At 45.2% G+C, this 25,857-nt stretch overlaps 1 protein-coding gene across 3 annotated transcripts in view; it reads left to right on the top strand.

Annotated features, from left to right (window-relative positions):
- Positions 1 to 25,857, top strand: part of exd3 (exonuclease 3'-5' domain containing 3) — a 617,516-nt gene that overhangs the window by 522,812 nt on the left and 68,847 nt on the right. The gene's annotated exons all lie outside the window — the stretch shown is intronic.

Genomic DNA, 25,857 nt, shown 5'->3' with positions numbered 1-25,857 from the left:
ATTCCCCCACAGGAACTACTGACCTTAATAACCCACACAGTTACACCTGACCCTAATATTCCCATACAGTTACTCTAACCCTAAAACCACCACGATTACTCTAACCCTAAAACCACCACAGTTACTCTAACCCTAAAACCACCACAGTTTCTCTAACCCTAAAACCACCACAGTTACTCCAACCCTAAAACCACCACAGTTACTCTAACCCTAAAACCACCATAGTTACTCTAACCCTAAAACCACCACAATTACTCTAACCCTAAAACCACCACAGTTACTCCAACCCTAAAACCACCAGTTACTCTAACCCTAAAACCACCACAGTTACTCTAACCCTAAAACCACCACAGTTACTCTAACCCTAAAACCACCACAGTTACTCTAACCCTAAAACCACCAGTTACTCTAACCGTAAAACCACCACGATTACTCTAACCCTAAAACCACCACTGTTACTCCAACCCTAAAACCACCACGATTACTCTAACCCTAAAACCACCACAGTTACTCTAACCCTAAAACCACCAGTTACTCTAACCCTAAAACCACCACGATTACTCTAACCCTAAAACCACCACAGTTACTCTAACCCTAAAACCACCACAGTTTCTCTAACCCTAAAACCACCACAGTTACTCCAACCCTAAAACCACCACAGTTACTCTAACCCTAAAACCACCACAGTTACTCTAACCCTAAAACCACCACAGTTACTCCAACCCTAAAATCACCACAGTTACTCTAACCCTAAAACCACCACAATTACTCTAACCCTAAAATCACCACAGTTACTCCAACCCTAAAACCACCACAGTTACTCTAACCCTAAAACCACCACAATTACTCTAACCCTAAAACCACCACAGTTACTCTAACCCTAAAACTACCACAGTTTTCCAACCCTAAAACCATCAGTTACTCACGGGGCCTCACGGTAGCATGGTCGTTAGCATCAATGCTTCACAGCTCCAGGGTCCCAGGTTCGATTCCCGGCTGGGTCACTGTCTGTGTGGAGTCTGCACGTCCTCCCCGTGTGTGCGTGGGTTTCCTCCGGGTGCTCCGGTTTCCTCCCACAGTCCAAAGATGTGCGGGTTAGGTGGATTGGCCATGCTAAATTGCCCGTAGTGTAAGGTTAATGGGGGGATTGTTGGGTTACGGGTATACGGGTTACGTGGGTTTAAGTAGGGTGATCATTGCTCGGCACAACATCGAGGGCCGAAGGGCCTGTTCTGTGCTGTACTGTTCTATGTTCTATGTACTCTAACCCTAAAACCACCACAATTACTCCAACCGTAAAACCATCAGTTACTCTAACCCTAAAACCACCAGTTACTCCAACCCTAAAACCACCACAGTTATTCTAACCCTAAAACCACCACGGTTACTCCAACCTTAAATCTCCCACAGTATCATGATGCCCCCGGAGAGCAGGGTGGAGGTGGAGGTCGTGGTCGCGATGGATGCGGAGAAAGCTTTTGACCGGGTTGAGTGGGATTATTTATGGGAGGTGCTGGAGCGGTTTGGATTTGGGAGGGGCTTTATTGACTGTGTTAGGTTGCTGTACCGGGCTCCGATTGCAAGTCTACGGACGAACAGGACGACTTTGGACTATTTTAGACTGCACCTGGACCCATCTCCCCACTGCTGTTTCCACTGACAGTAGAGCCGCTGGCAATTGCTGTGAGGGCCTCAAGGGGCTGGAAGGGACTCATCCGAGGGGCGGTGGCCCGGCTGGTGGATCAGATGAATGAGGATTTTCAGAGATGGGATACGCTCCCGTTGTCTCTGGCGGGCAGAGTTCAAACGGTAAAAATTACGGTCCTCCCAAGATTCCTATTTGTTTTTCAATGCCTCCCCATCTTCATCCCTCGGTCCTTTTTTAAGCGGGTCAATAATGTTATGGTGGGCTTTGTGTGTGGGGGGGGGGGGGCAAGTCCCCGCGAGTGAAGAGGGCAATGCTCGAATGGAGTCGGGGGTGATAGTGGGCTGGCGCTGCCGAAGTTCAGCAATTACTAGCGGGCGACTAATATAGCCATGGTGAGGAGGTGGCCAGTGGGGGGTAAGCCGGCGTGGGTGCGCGTGGAGGCGGCTTCTTGCAAGGGCACAAGTCTGGAGGTGTTGGTAACAGCGCCTCTGCCGTTCCCGTCAGCGCGGTACTCAGCCACTCCAGTGGTGGTTGCGCCCGGAGGGTCTGGGGGCAGTGGAGGAGACATGTGGGAGCAGAGGGGGCATCGGTGTGGTCCCCAATCTATGATAATCACCGGTTTGCCCCAGCGAGGATGGACGGGGGTTCTGAATTTGGCGGAGAGCGGGGATCGAGAGGATGGAGGACTTGTTTATAGAAGGAAGCTTCCCGAGTATGAGGACGCTGGAGGAGAAGTTTGCATTGGCTGGAGGAAATGAATTTCGATATCTCCAGGTGCAGGACTTTTTGCGGTAGCAAGTACCAACCTTCCCACTCCTGCCGTTAAGGCGGATTCAGGCTGGGGTGATTTCTAGAGGTTGGATAGGAGAGCGGAGCGTCACGGACATATATAAAGAGCTTATGGGATCGGAGGAGACGCAGAGCGAGGAGCTGAAGCAAAAGTGGGAGGAGGAGCTGGGGGGAGAGATAGAGGAGGTGCCTTTGCGAGACGCGTTGAGTAGGGTCAACGCGACCGCAACATGTGCCAGGCTCAGCCTGATCCAATTCAAGGTCGTTCACCGGGCTCACATGTGGCCCGTATGAACAGATTCTTTGGGGTGGAAGACCGGTGTGCGAAATGTGCGGGGGCGGGCAGCAGCGAACCATGCCAACATGTTCTGGACATGTCCAAGGCTGAGGGGATTTTGGCAGGGGTTTGCTGACGTCATGTCCAAGGTATTAAATACGAGGGTGGTAATGAGTCCGGAGGTGGCGATTTTCGGGGTGTCGCAGGGGACATTGACAACTGGGAGACGCTGGCGACTGTGACCTCTGGAGACTGTGTAAAGGTATTGCAAGAGCTGAGCAGAAATAGACAAGCTTACTTGGCCAAGAAGAGGCCCAGAGAAAACAGACCAGTGAATTGTGCACCTTCTCAGCCCACTGTCTTCCTCTGCAATAAATGCAGAGACTGCCATGCCAGAGTGGGGCCCTGAGTCTTACTAGGTGATCTTAATACAGAGCTGACCAGCGTCCTGAGAAATGAAAGGCTGCCACCTTTAAAGTGAAGTATCTGCCCCATTTTCCACATTTAGTAGCAGTGACTACACTTAAGAAAAAGAACTTCATTCGATGTAAAGTGCTTGGGTACATCCTGAGGCTATGAAAGGCACTATATAAATACATAGAAACATACATAGAAAGTAAAATCAGGAGGAGGCCATTCAGCCCTTCGAGCCTGATCAAGGCTGATCATCGAATTCAATACCCTGATCCCTTGATCCCTTTAGCCCTTGTTCCTTGAAATTACACCATACTTTTGCCTCAACTACTTTTGTGGTAGTGATTTCCACAGATTCGCCACTCTCAGGGTGAAGAAATTTCTCCTCCCCTCAATCCTAAAAGGTTTACCCCTTATCCTCAAACTATGACCCCTAGTTCTGGACTCCCCACCATCAGGAACATTCTTTCTGAATCGCCCTGTTTAATCCTGTTAGAATTTATAAGTTTCTATGCGATTCCCCCTCACTCTTCTAAACTCCAATGAATATCATCCTAACCAATTTATTCTCACCTCATATAACAGCCCCGCCAACCCAGGAATCAGCTTGGTAAACCTTTGCTGCACTCTCTCCATAGCAAGAACTCCTTTGTGAAGACAGAAGCAAAGTACAAATTTAGTTCCTCAGCCATTTCTTTGTTCCCTGTCATGAATTCCTGGTTTCAGACTGTGAAGGGCCTACGTTGGTTTTTATCAATCTTTTTGTCTTTACATACTTATAGAAAATTTTATAGTCAGTTTTTATGTTCCCCACAAGTTTACTCTCATACTCCATTTTCCCCTTCTTAATCAATCCCTTAGTCTGCCTTTGCTGAATTTTAAATGTTCCCAATTCTCAGGTCTATTGCTTTTTCTTGCTAACTTTTATGTCTCTTCTTTGAAACTAATACTATCTCTAATTTCCCTTGTAAGCCATAGTTTGGCCATGGTTTCCTTTCTACTCTTGCGCAGAATAATAATAAATAATTTGTGGAGTTCACCCATTCATTCCTTGCAAACCTGCCATTTCCTGTCCATTGTCATTCCTTTCAGTAATGTTTCCCAGTCCATCATAACCAGCCTCATACCATCATAGTTAACATTGTTGAGATTCAGGACCCTAGTCTTTGAATCAATGACCTCACTATCCACCATGATAAAAAATTCCACATATTATGGTCACTCATCCCCAAGAGTTCTCTTGCAACTAGGTTGCCAACTAATCCTTTCTCATTACACAACACCCAGTCCAAGATGGCCTGCTCCCTTGTTGGTTCCTCAATGCATTGGTCCAGAAAACCACCCGTGCACATTCTAGAAATTCCTCCTCTATTCTACTGTGACTAATTTGACTCATTCAATCTTAATGCCGATTAAAGTCACCCATAATCACAGATGTGCCTTTAACACATACATCTCTGATTTCCTGTCTAATGCTATTCCCAACATTATGACTGCAGTTTGGTGATGTTTCTTAACTCAACCCATACAGATTCCACATCATCTGTGCTAATATCTTTCCTCAATAGTGTATCAATATTTTTTTTAAATCAACAATGCTACACCTTGGAGCCATGTCTCCTTAAATCCAACTATATCATACACTTTACATCTATCTGTGTAACTAATTCATCCATTTTATTTTGAATGCCCCGAGTATTTAGGTATAAAACCTTAAGGGTAGTCCTTTTAACATTCCTTGGCTCGTCCCTACTATTTTTTACAGTGTTGTTATCTGATACAGATAATGGTTTCTCTGCCTATCACTTTTCTTATTTTCCTTGCTGTGTTTTTCTCTTGTTCTTGATTCCCCCTGCTCTGAATCCTTATATAGGTTCCCTTCCAGTGGATAGCACTGTTGCTTCACAGTGCCAGGGTCTCAGGTTCAATTCTTGGCTTGGGTCACTGTCTGTGTGGAATCTGCACATTCTCACCGTGTCTGCGTGGGTTTCCTCCGGGTGCTCCAGTTTCCTCCTACAAGCCCCGAAAGATGTGCTGATTTGGACATTTTGAATTCTCCCTCAGTGTGCCCGAACAGACACCGCAATGTGGCGACTCGGGTTTACACAGCAACTTCAGTGCAATGTTAATGTAAGCCTACTTGTGACAATAAAAATTATAACTATTATTCCCCCGGCATAATAGTTGGGAAATTTTCATATAGTAAAAACCTTCCCTAATGCCACCAGAGTGATGAATGATCCTCATACCCCCCAGAGAAACACCTGACCCTAATACCCACAGAGAATCACCAGACCCTGATACTTCAGAGAAACGCCTGACCCTGATATCTCCAGAGAAACGCCCGACTCTGATACCCCCAGAGAAACATCAATTCTACTACTCAGAATCACAGAATCTGCACTGGCTCTCTGAAAGACCATTCTACCTAATCTCACTGTCCTGCCTTGTCCCTGTAGTCTTGCACACTGTACTTATCCGATAACCTAAGTATGAATCCGCTGGACCAGTAGTCCAGTGTGGAACTCATCTTAGGGGCAGCGATTACAATGTGTGGGCTAAGCTATTGTGCTGCAAAGTTCCAATTTACTGGAATGATCTAACTGTACACCTGTATTAGATAATATTTGATAAACAGGATGTAGCATTGAGCTGAAGTGAAGTGAAGCCTGGCAGAGTCATCACCCTTCATTGAGTTCCTGTCTGTGTTTTTGTTCTGCTTGTGCTCATCAAGGTCATACAGCTTATTGAATGGAAGCAGCAGAGACACAAAATGCTTCAAGGCCAGGGCTAGTACAGAGCAGCAAAAGTTCCATCTCACAGCTTTATTGCTGAAATCTTACTGTAAGTGCAGACTCCATAGCACTGTGTTTGAAAACACAACAGTCCTCAGTCTAGCCTGGGTCTCATTTGAACTTGTCACAGATTGAATCCCCCATCACGTTGTTCACTGGCTCACTCTGGGTGCTGCTAACTTGGCCGTTTCACAGGCTTCAGTGCAGAAGCTTCATTCTTCAAGAACAATGAACAAAGAAAATTACAGCACAGGAACAGGCCCTTCGGCCCTCCCAGCCTGCGCCGATCCAGATCCTTTATCTAAACCTGTTGCCTATTTTCAAAGGTCTACTCTCTGTTCCCCACCCGTTCATATATCTGTCCAGATGCATCTTAAATGATGCTATCGTACCCGCCTCTACCACCTCTGCTGGCAAAGCATTCCAGGCACCCTCTGCGTAAAAAACTTTCCACGCACATCTCCCTTAAACTTCTCCCCTCTCACCTTGAAATCGTGACCCCTTGTAACTGACACCCCCACTCTTGGAAAAAGCTTGTTGCTATCCACCCTGTCCATTCATCTCATAATTTTGTAGACCTCAATCAGGTCCCCCCTCAACCTCCGTCTTTCCAATGAAAACAATCCTAATCTACTCAACCTTTCTTCATAGCTAGCACCCTCCTTACCAGGCAACATCCTGGTGAACCTCCTCTGCACCCTCTCTAAAGCATCCTCATCCTTCTGGTAATGTGGCGACCAGAACTGCACGCAGTCGGGTCTGGTCAGTGTTTGGAGAGGTGCCTGGTGTTGCCATTTCTCCCTTATCCTTTCTGTTTGTTCAATTTTCTGCTGACATTTTGCAGATCTAAAGATACAGGTGCTGGCAAACTCTGCTCTAAACCCAGTGTGCAGCATGGTAACTCCACTGGGTTCCCACAACTATCATGGATTGCAGGGGAAAGGAATTCATGCAGCAGCTGTGTGGACTCCGACCCTGAGCATCAAATATCTTGGGCCTCTGATCACATTCATCTGACCCCTGGGCACCTGACCACCTTCAGCATCCGAATACGCTCCCCTGCTACCTTGCTTACCTCTCTTTACTCAACTATTTCTATGCTTTTCCCTAACCACTCAACTCATGAAGGAGCAGCGCTCTGAAAGCTAGTGATTTCAAACAAACCTGTTGGACTTTAACCTGGTGTTAGACTTTTCACTGTGCCCACCCCAGTTCAATGCCAGTATCGCCACATCATGGCTAAACAAGAGAATATTAGATTTGCACAATCTTGAGGCGTCACGAGGCAGTTGCACAACATCACTGAGATGCCAAGACGCAGTGTTAAACAATGTTACTGAGATGCCAAGAGGCAGTGTTGGACAATGTTACTGAGATGCCAAGAGGCAGTGTTGGACAATGTTACTGAGATGCCAAGACGCAGTGTTGGACAATGTTACTGAGATGCCAAGAGGCAGTGTTGGACAATGTTACTGAGATGCCAAGAGGCAGTGTTGGACAACATTACAGAGATGCCAAGAGGCAGTGTTGGACAATGTTACTGAGATGCCAAGAGGCAGTGTTGGACAATGTTACTGAGATGCCAAGAGGCAGTGTTGGACAATGTTACTGAGATGCCAAGAGGCAGTGTTGGACAACATTACTGAGATATCAAGAGGCAGTGTTGGACAACATTACAGAGATGCCAAGAGGCAGTGTTGGACAATGTTACTGAGATGCCAAGAGGCAGTGTTGGACAACATTACTGAGATATCAAGAGGCAGTGTTGGACAACATTACAGAGATGCCAAGAGGCAGTGTTGGACAATGTTACTGAGATGCCAAGATGCAGTGTTGGACAATGTTACTGAGATGCCAAGATGCAGTGTTGGACAATGTTACTGAGATGCCAAGAGGCAGTGTTAAACAATGTTACTGAGATGCCAAGAGGCAGTGTTGCACAACATTACTGAGATATCAAGAGGCAGTGTTGGACAACATTACTGAGATATCAAGACGCAGTGTTGCACAACATTACAGAGATGCCAAGAGGCAGTGTTGGGCAATGTTACTGAGATGTCAAGAGGCAGTGTTGGACAATGTTACTGAGATGCCAAGAGGCAGTGTTGCACAACATTACTGAGATATCAAGAGGCAGTGTTGGACAATGTTACTGAGATGCCAAGAGGCAGTGTTAAACAATGTTACTGAGATGCCAAGAGGCAGTGTTGGACAACATTACTGAGATATCAAGAGGCAGTGTTGGACAACATTACAGAGATGCCAAGAGGCAGTGTTGGACAATGTTACTGAGATGCCAAGATGCAGTGTTGGACAATGTTACTGAGATGCCAAGATGCAGTGTTGGACAATGTTACTGAGATGCCAAGAGGCAGTGTTAAACAATGTTACTGAGATGCCAAGAGGCAGTGTTGCACAACATTACTGAGATATCAAGAGGCAGTGTTGGACAACATTACTGAGATATCAAGACGCAGTGTTGCACAACATTACAGAGATGCCAAGAGGCAGTGTTGGGCAATGTTACTGAGATGTCAAGAGGCAGTGTTGGACAATGTTACTGAGATGCCAAGAGGCAGTGTTGCACAACATTACTGAGATGCCAAGAGGCAGTGTTGGACAATGTTACTGAGATGCCAAGAGGCAGTGTTAAACAATGTTACTGAGATGCCAAGATGCAGTGTTGGACAATGTTACTGAGATGCCAAGAGGCAGTGTTAAACAATGTTACTGAGATGCCAAGAGGCAGTGTTGGACAACATTACTGAGATGCCAAGACGCAGTGTTGGACAACATTACTGAGATATCAAGACGCAGTGTTGCACAACATTACAGAGATGCCAAGAGGCAGTGTTGGGCAATGTTACTGAGATGTCAAGAGGCAGTGTTGGGCAATGTTACTGAGATGTCAAGAGGCAGTGTTGGGCAATGTTACTGCAATATCACGAGGCAGTGTTGGACAATGTTACTGAGATGTCAAGAGGCAGTGTTGGACAATGTTACTGAGATGTCAAGAGGCAGTGTTGCACAACATTACAGAGATGCCAAGAGGCAGTGTTGGGCAATGTTACTGAGATGCCAAGACGCAGTGTTGGACAACATTACTGAGATATCAAGACGCAGTGTTGCACAACATTACAGAGATGCCAAGAGGCAGTGTTGGGCAATGTTACTGAGATGTCAAGAGGCAGTGTTGGGCAATGTTACTGAGATGTCAAGAGGCAGTGTTGGACAATGTTACTGAGATGTCAAGAGGCAGTGTTGGACAATGTTACTGAGATGTCAAGAGGCAGTGTTGGACAACATTACTGAGATGTCAAGACGCAGTGTTGGACAACATTACTGAGATATCAAGAGGCAGTGTTAAACAATGTTACTGAGATGCCAAGAGGCAGTGTTGCACAACATTAATGAGATGCCAAGAGGCAGTGTTGCACAACATTAATGAGATGCCAAGCGGCAGTGTTGGACAACATTACTGAGATGTCAAGCGGCAGTGTTGGGCAATGTTACTGAGATGTCAAGCGGCAGTGTTGGACAATGTTACTGAGATGCCAAGAGGCAGTGTTGGACAACATTACAGAGATGCCAAGAGGCAGTGTTGGACAATGTTACTGAGATGCCAAGATGCAGTGTTGGACAATGTTACTGAGATGCCAAGAGGCAGTGTTAAACAATGTTACTGAGATGCCAAGAGGCAGTGTTGCACAACATTACTGAGATATCAAGAGGCAGTGTTGGACAACATTACTGAGATATCAAGACGCAGTGTTGCACAACATTACAGAGATGCCAAGAGGCAGTGTTGGGCAATGTTACTGAGATGTCAAGAGGCAGTGTTGGGCAATGTTACTGAGATGTCAAGAGGCAGTGTTGGACAATGTTACTGAGATGCCAAGAGGCAGTGTTGCACAACATTACTGAGATGTCAAGAGGCAGTGTTGGGCAATGTTACTGAGATGTCAAGAGGCAGTGTTGGACAATGTTACTGAGATGCCAAGACGCAGTGTTGGACAACATTACTGAGATATCAAGACGCAGTGTTGCACAACATTACAGAGATGCCAAGAGGCAGTGTTGGGCAATGTTACTGAGATGTCAAGAGGCAGTGTTGGGCAATGTTACTGAGATGTCAAGAGGCAGTGTTGGACAATGTTACTGAGATGCCAAGACGCAGTGTTGGACAACATTACTGAGATATCAAGACGCAGTGTTGCACAACATTACAGAGATGCCAAGAGGCAGTGTTGGGCAATGTTACTGAGATGCCAAGACGCAGTGTTGGACAACATTACTGAGATATCAAGACGCAGTGTTGCACAACATTACAGAGATGCCAAGAGGCAGTGTTGGGCAATGTTACTGAGATGTCAAGAGGCAGTGTTGGGCAATGTTACTGAGATGTCAAGAGGCAGTGTTGGACAATGTTACTGAGATGTCAAGAGGCAGTGTTGGACAATGTTACTGAGATGTCAAGAGGCAGTGTTGGACAACATTACTGAGATGTCAAGACGCAGTGTTGGACAACATTACTGAGATATCAAGAGGCAGTGTTAAACAATGTTACTGAGATGCCAAGAGGCAGTGTTGCACAACATTAATGAGATGCCAAGAGGCAGTGTTGCACAACATTAATGAGATGCCAAGCGGCAGTGTTGGACAACATTACTGAGATGTCAAGCGGCAGTGTTGGGCAATGTTACTGAGATGTCAAGCGGCAGTGTTGGGCAATGTTACTGAGATGTCAAGCGGCAGTGTTGGACAATGTTACTGAGATGTCAAGCGGCAGTGTTGGGCAATGTTACTGCAATATCTCGAGGCAGTGTTGGACAATGTTACTGAGATGTCAAGAGGCAGTGTTGGGCAATGTTACTGAGATGTCAAGAGGCAGTGTTGGGCAATGTTACTGAGATGTCAAGCGGCAGTGTTGGGCAATGTTACTGAGATGTCAAGCGGCAGTGTTGGACAATGTTACTGAGATGTCAAGCGGCAGTGTTGGGCAATGTTACTGCAATATCTCGAGGCAGTGTTGGACAATGTTACTGAGATGTCAAGCGGCAGTGTTGGGCAATGTTACTGAGATGTCAAGCGGCAGTGTTGGGCAATGTTACTGAGATGTCAAGCGGCAGTGTTGGACAATGTTACTGAGATGTCAAGCGGCAGTGTTGGGCAATGTTACTGCAATATCACGAGGCAGTGTTGGGCAATGTTACTGCAATATCACGAGGCAGTGTTGGACAATGTTACTGAGATGTCAAGCGGCAGTGTTGGGCAATGTTACTGCAATATCTTGAGGCAGTGTTGGACAATGTTACTGAGATGTCAAGCGGCAGTGTTGGGCAATGTTACTGAGATGTCAAGCGGCAGTGTTGGGCAATGTTACTGCAATATCACGAGGCAGTGTTGGACAATGTTACTGAGATGTCAAGCGGCAGTGTTGGGCAATGTTACTGCAATATCATGAGGCAGTGTTGGACAATGTTACTGAGATGTCAAGAGGCAGTGTTGGACAATGTTACTGAGATGTCAAGCGGCAGTGTTGGGCAATGTTACTGAGATGTCAAGAGGCAGTGTTGGGCAATGTTACTGAGATGTCAAGCGGCAGTGTTGGGCAATGTTACTGAGATGTCAAGCGGCAGTGTTGGGCAATGTTACTGAGATGTCAAGCTACATTTTCGTACAATGTTACTGAGCTGTCAAGGTACAGTGTTGGTCAATATTAATAAGATGTCAAGAGACAGTTTCAGACAATATTACTGAGTTGTCAAGCAGCAGTGTTGAACAATGTTAATGAACTTCCAAGCGGTTGTGTGGGACAGTGTTACTGAGATATCAGCGGTGTTGTTGGATAATGTTACTGTTGTGTAGGACAATGTTACTGAGATGCCAAGAGACGGTATTGGACAATGTTACTAAGCTGCCAAGCGGTGGTGTTGGACAATGTCACTGAGATGTCAAGAGGCTGTTTCGGACAGTATTTCTGAAATGTCAAACAGCAGTGCTAAACACTATTACTAAGATGTCAAGTTCCAGTTTTGGACATTGTTACTGAGATTTCAAACTGCAGTTTTGAACAATGTTACTCAGATCTCAAGCTCCAGTGTTGGACGTTATTACTGAGATATCAAGCGGCAGTGTTGATCAATGTTACTGAGATGTCAAGATTCGGTGTTGGGCAATGTTACTGAGATGTCAGGAGGCAGTTTTGGACAATGTTATTGAGATGTCAGGAGGCAGTTTTGGAGAGTGTAACTGAGATGCCAAGACACAGTTTCAGACAATATTACTGAGATTGCAAGCGGCAGTGTTGAACAATGTTACTGAGATGTCAAGCAGTGGTGTTGGACAATGTTACTGAACTTTCAAGCGGTGGTGCAGGACGATATTACTGAGATGCCAAGTGATGATGTTGGACAGTGTTCCTGAGATGTCAAGAGGCAGTATTGGGCAATGTTACTGAGATGTCAAGCGGCAGTGTTGGACAATGTTACTGAGATGTCAAGAGGCAGTATTGGGCAATGTTACTGAGATGTCAAGCGGCAGTGTTGGGCAATGTTACTGAGATGCCAAGAGACGGTATTGGACAATGTTACTAAGCTGCCAAGCGGTGGTGTTGGACAATGTCACTGAGATGTCAAGAGGCTGTTTCGGACAGTATTTCTGAAATGTCAAACAGCAGTGCTAAACACTATTACTAAGATGTCAAGTTCCAGTTTTGGACATTGTTACTGAGATTTCAAACTGCAGTTTTGAACAATGTTACTCAGATCTCAAGCTCCAGTGTTGGACGTTATTACTGAGATATCAAGCGGCAGTGTTGATCAATGTTACTGAGATGTCAAGATTCGGTGTTGGGCAATGTTACTGAGATGTCAGGAGGCAGTTTTGGACAATGTTATTGAGATGTCAGGAGGCAGTTTTGGAGAGTGTAACTGAGATGCCAAGACACAGTTTCAGACAATATTACTGAGATTGCAAGCGGCAGTGTTGAACAATGTTACTGAGATGTCAAGCAGTGGTGTTGGACAATGTTACTGAACTTTCAAGCGGTGGTGCAGGACGATATTACTGAGATGCCAAGTGATGATGTTGGACAGTGTTCCTGAGATGTCAAGAGGCAGTATTGGGCAATGTTACTGAGATGTCAAGCGGCAGTGTTGGACAATGTTACTGAGATGTCAAGAGGCAGTATTGGGCAATGTTACTGAGATGTCAAGCGGCAGTGTTGGGCAATGTTACTGAGATGCCAAGAGACGGTATTGGACAATGTTACTAAGCTGCCAAGCGGTGGTGTTGGACAATGTCACTGAGATGTCAAGAGGCTGTTTCGGACAGTATTTCTGAAATGTCAAACAGCAGTGCTAAACACTATTACTAAGATGTCAAGTTCCAGTTTTGGACATTGTTACTGAGATTTCAAACTGCAGTTTTGAACAATGTTACTCAGATCTCAAGCTCCAGTGTTGGACGTTATTACTGAGATATCAAGCGGCAGTGTTGATCAATGTTACTGAGATGTCAAGATTCGGTGTTGGGCAATGTTACTGAGATGTCAGGAGGCAGTTTTGGACAATGTTATTGAGATGTCAGGAGGCAGTTTTGGAGAGTGTAACTGAGATGCCAAGAGACAGTTTCAGACAATATTACTGAGATTGCAAGCGGCAGTGTTGAACAATGTTACTGAGATGTCAAGCAGTGGTGTTGGGCAATGTTACTGAACTTTCAAGCGGTGGTGCAGGACGATATTACTGAGATGCCAAGTGATGATGTTGGACAGTGTTCCTGAGATGTCAAGAGGCAGTATTGGGCAATGTTACTGAGATGTCAAGCGGCAGTGTTAGACAATGTTACTGAGATGTCAAGAGGCAGTATTGGGCAATGTTACTGAGATGTCAAGCGGCAGTGTTGGGCAATGTTACTGAGATGCCAAGAGACGGTATTGGACAATGTTACTAAGCTGCCAAGCGGCGGTGTTGGACAATGTCACTGAGATGTCAAGAGGCTGTTTCGGACAGTATTTCTGAAATGTCAAACAGCAGTGCTAAACACTATTACTAAGATGTCAAGTTCCAGTTTTGGACATTGTTACTGAGATTTCAAACTGCAGTTTTGAACAATGTTACTCAGATCTCAAGCTCCAGTGTTGGACGTTATTACTGAGATATCAAGCGGCAGTGTTGATCAATGTTACTGCGATGTCAAGATTCGGTGTTGGGCAATGTTACTGAGATGTCAGGAGGCAGTTTTGGACAATGTTATTGAGATGTCAGGAGGCAGTTTTGGAGAGTGTAACTGAGATGCCAAGAGACAGTTTCAGACAATATTACTGAGATTGCAAGCGGTAGTGTTGAACAATGTTACTGAGATGTCAAGCGGCAGTGTTGGGCAATGTTACTGAACTTTCAAGCGGTGGTGCAGGACGATATTACTGAGATGCCAAGTGATGATGTTGGACAGTGTTCCTGAGATGTCAAGAGGCAGTATTGGGCAATGTTACTGAGATGTCAAGAGGCAGTGTTGGACAATGTTACTGAGATGTCAAGAGGCAGTATTGGGCAATGTTACTGAGATGTCAAGAGGCAGTGTTGGGCAATGTTACTGAGATGTCAAGCGGCAGTGTTGGGCAATGTTACTGCAATATCACGAGGCAGTATTGGGCAATGTTACTGAGATGTCAAGCGGCAGTGTTGGGCAATGTTACTGCAATATCACGAGGCAGTGTTGGACAATGTTACTGAGATATCAAGCGGCAGTGTTGGGCAATGTTACTGCAATATCTCGAGGCAGTGTTGGACAATGTTACTGAGATGTCAAGCGGCAGTGTTGGGCAATGTTACTGAGATGTCAAGCGGCAGTGTTGGGCAATGTTACTGCAATATCTCGAGGCAGTGTTGGACAATGTTACTGAGATGTCAAGCGGCAGTGTTGGGCAATGTTACTGAGATGTCAAGCGGCAGTGTTGGGCAATGTTACTGCAATATCATGAGGCAGTGTTGGACAATGTTACTGAGATGTCAAGCGGCAGTGTTGGGCAATGTTACTGAGATGTCAAGAGGCAGTGTTGGGCAATGTTACTGAGATGTCAAGCGGCAGTGTTGGGCAATGTTACTGAGATGTCAAGCGGCAGTGTTGGGCAATGTTACTGAGATGTCAAGCTACATTTTCGTACAATGTTACTGAGCTGTCAAGGTACAGTGTTGGTCAATATTAATAAGATGTCAAGAGACAGTTTCAGACAATATTACTGAGTTGTCAAGCAGCAGTGTTGAACAATGTTAATGAACTTCCAAGCGGTTGTGTGGGACAGTGTTACTGAGATGCCAAGAGACGGTATTGGACAATGTTACTAAGCTGCCAAGCGGTGGTGTTGGACAATGTCACTGAGATGTCAAGAGGCTGTTTCGGACAGTATTTCTGAAATGTCAAACAGCAGTGCTAAACACTATTACTAAGATGTCAAGTTCCAGTTTTGGACATTGTTACTGAGATTTCAAACTGCAGTTTTGAACAATGTTACTCAGATCTCAAGCTCCAGTGTTGGACGTTATTACTGAGATATCAAGCGGCAGTGTTGATCAATGTTACTGAGATGTCAAGATTCGGTGTTGGGCAATGTTACTGAGATGTCAGGAGGCAGTTTTGGACAATGTTATTGAGATGTCAGGAGGCAGTTTTGGAGAGTGTAACTGAGATGCCAAGACACAGTTTCAGACAATATTACTGAGATTGCAAGCGGCAGTGTTGAACAATGTTACTGAGATGTCAAGCAGTGGTGTTGGACAATGTTACTGAACTTTCAAGCGGTGGTGCAGGACGATATTACTGAGATGCCAAGTGATGATGTTGGACAGTGTTCCTGAGATGTCAAGAGGCAGTATTGGGCAATGTTACTGAGATGTCAAGCGGCAGTGTTGGACAATGTTACTGAGATGTCAAGAGGCAGTATTGGGCAATGTTACTGAGATGTCAAGCGGCAGTGTTGGGCAATGTTACTGAGATGCCAAGAGACGGTATTGGACAATGTTACTAAGCTGCCAAGCGGTGGTGTTGGACAATGTCACTGAGATGTCAAGAGGCTGTTTCGGACAGTATTTCTGAAATGTCAAACAGCAGTGCTAAACACTATTACTAAGATGTCAAGTTCCAGTTTTGGACATTGTTACTGAGATTTCAAACTGCAGTTTTGAACAATGTTACTCAGATCTCAAGCTCCAGTGTTGGACGTTATTACTGAGATATCAAGCGGCAGTGTTGATCAATGTTACTGAGATGTCAAGATTCGGTGTTGGGCAATGTTACTGAGATGTCAGGAGGCAGTTTTGGACAATGTTATTGAGATGTCAGGAGGCAGTTTTGGAGAGTGTAACTGAGATGCCAAGAGACAGTTTCAGACAATATTACTGAGATTGCAAGCGGCAGTGTTGAACAATGTTACTGAGATGTCAAGCAGTGGTGTTGGGCAATGTTACTGAACTTTCAAGCGGTGGTGCAGGACGATATTACTGAGATGCCAAGTGATGATGTTGGACAGTGTTCCTGAGATGTCAAGAGGCAGTATTGGGCAATGTTACTGAGATGTCAAGCGGCAGTGTTAGACAATGTTACTGAGATGTCAAGAGGCAGTATTGGGCAATGTTACTGAGATGTCAAGCGGCAGTGTTGGGCAATGTTACTGAGATGCCAAGAGACGGTATTGGACAATGTTACTAAGCTGCCAAGCGGCGGTGTTGGACAATGTCACTGAGATGTCAAGAGGCTGTTTCGGACAGTATTTCTGAAATGTCAAACAGCAGTGCTAAACACTATTACTAAGATGTCAAGTTCCAGTTTTGGACATTGTTACTGAGATTTCAAACTGCAGTTTTGAACAATGTTACTCAGATCTCAAGCTCCAGTGTTGGACGTTATTACTGAGATATCAAGCGGCAGTGTTGATCAATGTTACTGCGATGTCAAGATTCGGTGTTGGGCAATGTTACTGAGATGTCAGGAGGCAGTTTTGGACAATGTTATTGAGATGTCAGGAGGCAGTTTTGGAGAGTGTAACTGAGATGCCAAGAGACAGTTTCAGACAATATTACTGAGATTGCAAGCGGTAGTGTTGAACAATGTTACTGAGATGTCAAGCGGCAGTGTTGGGCAATGTTACTGAACTTTCAAGCGGTGGTGCAGGACGATATTACTGAGATGCCAAGTGATGATGTTGGACAGTGTTCCTGAGATGTCAAGAGGCAGTATTGGGCAATGTTACTGAGATGTCAAGAGGCAGTGTTGGACAATGTTACTGAGATGTCAAGAGGCAGTATTGGGCAATGTTACTGAGATGTCAAGAGGCAGTGTTGGACAATGTTACTGAGATGTCAAGAGGCAGTATTGGGCAATGTTACTGAGATGTCAAGCGGCAGTGTTGGGCAATGTTACTGCAATATCACGAGGCAGTGTTGGACAATGTTACTGAGATGTCAAGCGGCAGTGTTGGGCAATGTTACTGCAATATCTCGAGGCAGTGTTGGACAATGTTACTGAGATGTCAAGCGGCAGTGTTGGGCAATGTTACTGAGATGTCAAGCGGCAGTGTTGGGCAATGTTACTGAGATGTCAAGCGGCAGTGTTGGACAATGTTACTGAGATGTCAAGCGGCAGTGTTGGGCAATGTTACTGCAATATCACGAGGCAGTGTTGGGCAATGTTACTGCAATATCACGAGGCAGTGTTGGACAATGTTACTGAGATGTCAAGCGGCAGTGTTGGGCAATGTTACTGCAATATCTCGAGGCAGTGTTGGACAATGTTACTGAGATGTCAAGCGGCAGTGTTGGGCAATGTTACTGAGATGTCAAGCGGCAGTGTTGGACAATGTTACTGCAAGATCACGAGGCAGTGTTGGACAATGTTACTGAGATGTCAAGAGGCAGTGTTGGACAATGTTACTGAGATGTCAAGCGGCAGTGTTGGGCAATGTTACTGAGATGTCAAGCGGCAGTGTTGGGCAATGTTACTGAGATGTCAAGAGGCAGTGTTGGGCAATGTTACTGAGATGTCAAGCGGCAGTGTTGGGCAATGTTACTGAGATGTCAAGCGGCAGTGTTGGGCAATGTTACTGAGATGTCAAGCTACATTTTCGTACAATGTTACTGAGCTGTCAAGGTACAGTGTTGGACAATATTAATAAGATGTCAAGAGACTGTTTCAGACAATATTACTGAGTTGTCAAGCAGCAGTGTTGAACAATGTTAATGAACTTCCAAGCGGTTGTGTGGGACAGTGTTACTGAGATATCAGCGGTGTTGTTGGATAATGTTACTGTTGTGTAGGACAATGTTACTGAGATGCCAAGAGACGGTATTGGACAATGTTACTAAGCTGCCAAGCGGTGGTGTTGGACAATGTCACTGAGATGTCAAGAGGCTGTTTCGGACAGTATTTCTGAAATGTCAAACAGCAGTGCTAAACACTATTACTAAGATGTCAAGTTCCAGTTTTGGACATTGTTACTGAGATTTCAAACTGCAGTTTTGAACAATGTTACTCAGATCTCAAGCTCCAGTGTTGGACGTTATTACTGAGATATCAAGCGGCAGTGTTGATCAATGTTACTGAGATGTCAAGATTCGGTGTTGGGCAATGTTACTGAGATGTCAGGAGGCAGTTTTGGACAATGTTATTGAGATGTCAGGAGGCAGTTTTGGAGAGTGTAACTGAGATGCCAAGACACAGTTTCAGACAATATTACTGAGATTGCAAGCGGCAGTGTTGAACAATGTTACTGAGATGTCAAGCAGTGGTGTTGGACAATGTTACTGAACTTTCAAGCGGTGGTGCAGGACGATATTACTGAGATGCCAAGTGATGATGTTGGACAGTGTTCCTGAGATGTCAAGAGGCAGTATTGGGCAATGTTACTGAGATGTCAAGCGGCAGTGTTGGACAATGTTACTGAGATGTCAAGAGGCAGTATTGGGCAATGTTACTGAGATGTCAAGCGGCAGTGTTGGGCAATGTTACTGAGATGCCAAGAGACGGTATTGGACAATGTTACTAAGCTGCCAAGCGGTGGTGTTGGACAATGTCACTGAGATGTCAAGAGGCTGTTTCGGACAGTATTTCTGAAATGTCAAACAGCAGTGCTAAACACTATTACTAAGATGTCAAGTTCCAGTTTTGGACATTGTTACTGAGATTTCAAACTGCAGTTTTGAACAATGTTACTCAGATCTCAAGCTCCAGTGTTGGACGTTATTACTGAGATATCAAGCGGCAGTGTTGATCAATGTTACTGAGATGTCAAGATTCGGTGTTGGGCAATGTTACTGAGATGTCAGGAGGCAGTTTTGGACAATGTTATTGAGATGTCAGGAGGCAGTTTTGGAGAGTGTAACTGAGATGCCAAGAGACAGTTTCAGACAATATTACTGAGATTGCAAGCGGCAGTGTTGAACAATGTTACTGAGATGTCAAGCAGTGGTGTTGGGCAATGTTACTGAACTTTCAAGCGGTGGTGCAGGACGATATTACTGAGATGCCAAGTGATGATGTTGGACAGTGTTCCTGAGATGTCAAGAGGCAGTATTGGGCAATGTTACTGAGATGTCAAGCGGCAGTGTTAGACAATGTTACTGAGATGTCAAGAGGCAGTATTGGGCAATGTTACTGAGATGTCAAGCGGCAGTGTTGGGCAATGTTACTGAGATGCCAAGAGACGGTATTGGACAATGTTACTAAGCTGCCAAGCGGCGGTGTTGGACAATGTCACTGAGATGTCAAGAGGCTGTTTCGGACAGTATTTCTGAAATGTCAAACAGCAGTGCTAAACACTATTACTAAGATGTCAAGTTCCAGTTTTGGACATTGTTACTGAGATTTAAAACTGCAGTTTTGAACAATGTTACTCAGATCTCAAGCTCCAGTGTTGGACGTTATTACTGAGATATCAAGCGGCAGTGTTGATCAATGTTACTGAGATGTCAAGATTCGGTGTTGGGCAATGTTACTGAGATGTCAGGAGGCAGTTTTGGACAATGTTATTGAGATGTCAGGAGGCAGTTTTGGAGAGTGTAACTGAGATGCCAAGAGACAGTTTCAGACAATATTACTGAGATTGCAAGCGGCAGTGTTGAACAATGTTACTGAGATGTCAAGCGGCAGTGTTGGGCAATGTTACTGAACTTTCAAGCGGTGGTGCAGGACGATATTACTGAGATGCCAAGTGATGATGTTGGACAGTGTTCCTGAGATGTCAAGAGGCAGTATTGGGTAATGTTACTGAGATGTCAAGCGGCAGTGTTGGACAATGTTACTGAGATGTCAAGAGGCAGTATTGGGCAATGTTACTGAGATGTCAAGCGGCAGTGTTGGGCAATGTTACTGAGATGCCAAGAGGCAGTATTGGGCAATGTTACTGAGATGTCAAGCGGCAGTGTTGGACAATGTTACTGCAATATCACGAGGCAGTGTTGGACAATGTTACTGAGATGTCAAGCGGCAGTGTTGGGCAATGTTACTGAGATGTCAAGCGGCAGTGTTGGACAATGTTACTGAGATGTCAAGCGGCAGTGTTGGGCAATGTTACTGAGATGTCAAGCGGCAGTGTTGGGCAATGTTACTGAGATGTCAAGCGGCAGTGTTGGACAATGTTACTGAGATGTCAAGCGGCAGTGTTGGACAATGTTACTGAGATGTCAAGCGGCAGTATTGGGCAATATTACTGAGATGTCAAGCGGCAGTGTTGGACAAAGTTACTGAGATGTCAAGCGGCAGTGTTGGGCAATGTTACTGCAATATCACGAGGCAGTGTTGGACAATGTTACTGAGATGTCAAGCGGCAGTGTTGGGCAATGTTACTGCAATATCACGAGGCAGTGTTGGACAATGTTACTGAGATGTCAAGCGGCAGTGTTGGACAATGTTACTGAGATGTCAAACGGCAGTGTTGGGCAATGTTACTGCAATATCACGAGGCAGTGTTGGACAATGTTACTGAGATGTCAAGCGGCAGTTTTGGGCAATGTTACTGCAATATCACGAGGCAGTGTTGGACAATGTTACTGAGATGTCAAGCGGCAGTGTTGGGCAATGTTACTGAGATATCAAGCAGCAGTGTTGGGCAATGTTACTGAGATGTCAAGCGGCAGTGTTGGGCAATGTTACTGCAATATCACGAGGCAGTGTTGGACAATGTTACTGAGATGTCAAGCGGCAGTGTTGGGCAATGTTACTGAGATATCAAGCAGCAGTGTTGGGCAATGTTACTGAGATGTCAAGCGGCAGTGTTGGGCAATGTTACTGCAATATCACGAGGCAGTGTTGGACAATGTTACTGAGATGTCAAGCGGCAGTTTTGGGCAATGTTACTGCAATATCACGAGGCAGTGTTGGACAATGTTACTGAGATGTCAAGCGGCAGTTTTGGGGAATGTTACTGAGATATCAAGCGGCAGTGTTGGACAATGTTACTGAGATGTCAAGCGGCAGTGTTGGGCAATGTTACTGCAATATCACGAGGCAGTGTTGGACAATGTTACTGAGATGTCAAGCGGCAGTGTTGGGCAATGTTACTGCAATATCTCGAGGCAGTGTTGGACAATGTTACTGAGATGTCAAGCGGCAGTGTTGGGCAATGTTACTGAGATGTCAAGCGGCAGTGTTGGGCAATGTTACTGAGATGTCAAGCGGCAGTGTTGGGCAATGTTACTGAGATGTCAAGCGGCAGTGTTGGGCAATGTTACTGCAATATCACGAGGCAGTGTTGGATAATGTTACTGAGATGTCAAGCGGCAGTGTTGGGCAATGTTACTGCAATATCACGAGGCAGTGTTGGACAATGTTACTGAGATGTCAAGCGGCAGTGTTGGGCAATGTTACTGAGATGTCAAGTGGCAGTGTTGGGCAATGTTACTGCAATATCACGAGGCAGTGTTGGACAATGTTACTGAGATGTCAAGCGGCAGTGTTGAGCAATGTTACTGCAATATCACGAGGCAGTGTTGGACAATGTTACTGAGAAGTCAAGCGGCAGTGTTGGACAATGTTACTGAGATATCAAGCGGCAGTGTTGGACAATGTTACTGAGATGTCAAGCGGCAGTTTTGGGCAATGTTACTGCAATATCACGAGGCAGTGTTGGACAATGTTACTGAGATGTCAAGCGGCAATGTTGGGCAATGTTACTGAGATATCAAGAGGCAGTGTTGGGCAATGTTACTGAGATGTCAAGCGGCAGTGTTGGGCAATGTTACTGCAATATCACGAGGCAGTGTTGGACAATGTTACTGAGATGTCAAACGGCAGTGTTGGGCAATGTTACTGCAATATCACAAGGCAGTGTTGGACAATGTTACTGAGATGTCAAGCGGCAGTGTTGGGCAATGTTACTGCAATATCACAAGGCAGTGTTGGACAATGTTACTGAGATGTCAAGCGGCAGTGTTGGACAATGTTACTGAGATGTCAAGCGGCAGTTTTGGGCAATGTTACTGCAATATCACGAGGCAGTGTTGGACAATGTTACTGAGATGTCAAGCGGCAGTGTTGGGGAATGTTACTGAGATATCAAGCGGCAGTGTTGGGCAATGTTACTGAGATGTCAAGCGGCAGTGTTGGGCAATGTTACTGCAATATCACGAGGCAGTGTTGGACAATGTTACTGAGATGTCAAGCGGCAGTGTTGGGCAATGTTACTGCAATATCACGAGGCAGTGTTGGACAATGTTACTGAGATGTCAAGCGGCAGTGTTGGACAATGTTACTGAGATGTCAAGAGGCAGTGTTGGGCAATGTTACTGAGATGTCAACCGGCCGTTTTGGACAATGTTACTGAGATGTCAAGCGGCAGTGTTGGGCAATGTTACTGCAATATCACGAGGCAGTGTTGGACAATGTTACTGAGATGTCAAGCGGCAGTGTTGGACAATGTTACTGAGATGTCAAGATGCAGCGTTGGACAATGTTACTGAGATGTCAAGATGCAGCGTTGGACAATGTTACTGAGATGTCAAGAGGCAGTGTTGGGCAATGTTACTGAGATGTCAAGCGGCAGTGTTGGGCAATGTTACTGAGATGTCAAGAGGCCGTTTTGGACAATGTTACTGAGAAGTCACGCAGCTGTTTCAGACAATGTTACTGAGAAGTCAAGAGGCAGTGTTGGACAATGTTACTGAGATGTCAAGAGGCAGTGTTGGACAATGTTACTGAGATGTCAAGAGGCCGTTTTGGACAATGTTACTGAGATGCCAGAAGGCAGACTTAGCAATGACCCGTGGCAGAGTGGTTTGCACTGCTGCCTCACAGCGCCAGAGATACGTGTTCAAATCCGGCTTTGGGTAACTGTGGAGTTTGCACTTTGTCCCCCTGGCTTCATGGATTTACTCTGGGTGCTCCAGTGTCCTCCCATAGTCCAAAGGTGTGCAGGTTAAGTGAATTGGCAATGCTAAATTGTCCATTAGTGTCCAAAGATGTGCAGGTTAGCTGAGGTGATGGGGTTGTACGGAAATGGCAGGAGAGTGGGTCTGGAAAAGGTGCTCTTTCAGTGGGATGGTGCAGAATCGATGGGGCGAATACCTCCTTCTGGATTTTAGGAATTCTAGGGTTCAATGGACCCAGGTATGTGGCCAGAAGCTCCTCTTGAATATGACATGGAGGGGGTTTTGCCTCAGGCAGTTACCATCAAGAGGGATTGAGATGGTGGCAGGGACTGAAAACAAAGGCTTTGCTTTTCTCAATATTGTGTTTCAGTTATTTGCAATGCTGTACAGCTGGCATTTATTACACACCTCTGTTTGTCTTGAGGCGATGGTGGTGAGCTGTTTTCTTGATCAGAAATATGTGGCTATCTAAGCTATTTCAATGGATAATTGAATCATTCTGAATTTACAGAAAGGCCAGATAAGGTAGGGAAAGCAAATTTGCATCCCCAAAGAATATTGGTGAAACAGATGGAGTTTTGTGACAATCTGGTAATCGCATGGTCACTAACCATTCCCTTTTTCCCCACAATTCTATCCAATTTTATTTTGAAACACAAAAAAAACAGTTATCCCCCACCAACCACCAAATTATCCCATATGCCCAAGATTCTAATACTACCCATGCCGTTGAAGTGGATCAAGCAGTGGGTCCAATCTTCTGGGTCTCAGTCATCCCAAGGCTATCATTCGCACGCCTCCTCCGTCCAGTCTCTGGTCCACCATTGAGTCTTCTCCGCTGCCTCTGCGTTGAGTATTCACTCGTCACTAACATTACTAATCCTAGCTTTTTATTCCAGATTTGATATCATTGATTAAATTTAAAAATTCTACAGTTGTGGTGAGATTTGAATTTATCTCTAAATCTGGATTTGTGAAGACCTCTGGATTACTAGTCTAATAGTTGGGCCACTATCATAGTCCAAGGTATTGTTTATAATAAAACTTCTACTTGTCCAGCACTGGGGTGGTACAGTAGCACCGTGGTTAGCACTGTTGCCTCACAGCTCCAGGGTCCCAGGTTCGATTCCTGGCTTGGGTAACTGTCTGTGAGGACTCTGCAAGTTCTCCCCGTGTCTGCGTGGGTTTCCTCCGGGTGCTCCGGTTTCCTCCCACAAGTGCCAAAAGACGTGCTGTTGGTAATTTGGACATTCTGAATTCTCCCTCTGTGTACCCGAACAGGCGTCGGATTGTGGCGACTAGGGGATTTTCACAGTAACTTCATTGCAGCATTAATGTAAGCCTACTTGTGACAATAATTAAAAGATGTAGCATGATATACTGAGGGCAGTGGAGAGGCCGAGAGAAGTGGTGGTCAGGTAGAAATGGCTACATCAGCATTTGGAACCTGACTTTTTGTTTCTGGAAGACGTCATAAATAGACATCTTGTGGATGAGGAATAGGAGGGGCGAAAATAGATCCAGAGTTAACAGTGCAAAAGTTAGAAGAGAAGGTGATTCTCTGATCTGTGATAGATCGAAATGGAACCAAGCAGGTACAGCTGGATGATGGAGGAGGTTAGCATAAACTTATAATTTGAACTCTTAAAAACTCCTTTCTCAGAAAAGTTTGAAACATCAAACACTTTGGTACCTTTAGAAATTCACTAACACTAGAACATAGAACATAGAACAGTACAGCACAGAACAGGCCCTTCGGCCCTCAATGTTGTGCCGAGCAATGATCACCCTACTCAAACCCACGTATTCTACCTATACCCGTAACCCGACAACCCCCTCCCTCCCCCCCTTAACCTTACTTTTTAGAACACTACGGGCAATTTAGCATGGCCAATCCACCTAACCCGCACATCTTTGGACTGTGGGAGGAAACCGGAGCACCCGGAGGAAACCCACGCACACACGGGGAGGACGTGCAGACTCCGCACAGACAGTGACCCAGCCGGGAACCGAACCAAACTAACTTGTGTTGTTTCCTCTCTTCCTCTTCATAATTCCTTCGCTTTCTGCCTCTAAGTTTCCTTCCGTTGAGAAACCATTTTTATACCAGAATTTGTAACGCCTTATTGAAACAAACTAATTTCTGGATGAAGTCTTACATTCCAGTCATGAAGGATTAACTGGGCCTATGATTCAATGTACCAATTTTGATAGCCATTTATCACAATTCAGATGGTCAACTTGTGTACGTTTTGATTGAGGCCAGACCGTTTGATTAGTGTTTACACCTTTTCACATTCCATAGAGCTAGCCACAACTGGAGGTCATTGTGCCACTTTTGAAGTCTCCTTTGTGTTTACTTCACACTAATGTGTCTACATTTGTCCCATTTGTCTACTTCGCAGGCTGGTCCCTGAACAGATTTATAACCTTTGTGACTTCAAACTTCCTCAATTTTACATTTTTAGCTCGGCTGTGTGACAGTCTCTTTGTATTTAGGTTCTCTGAAGATGCTGTGAAATTCTCAAAATCCTCGCATTTAATTCTGACTCTTCCCAGAGTAAAGTGGTTCGG

The sequence above is a fragment of the Scyliorhinus canicula genome, chromosome 21 (assembly GCF_902713615.1).
Source record: "Scyliorhinus canicula chromosome 21, sScyCan1.1, whole genome shotgun sequence".
NCBI classification, from domain to species: domain Eukaryota; kingdom Metazoa; phylum Chordata; class Chondrichthyes; order Carcharhiniformes; family Scyliorhinidae; genus Scyliorhinus; species Scyliorhinus canicula.
This window is presented reverse-complemented; position numbering and strand designations above follow the sequence as displayed.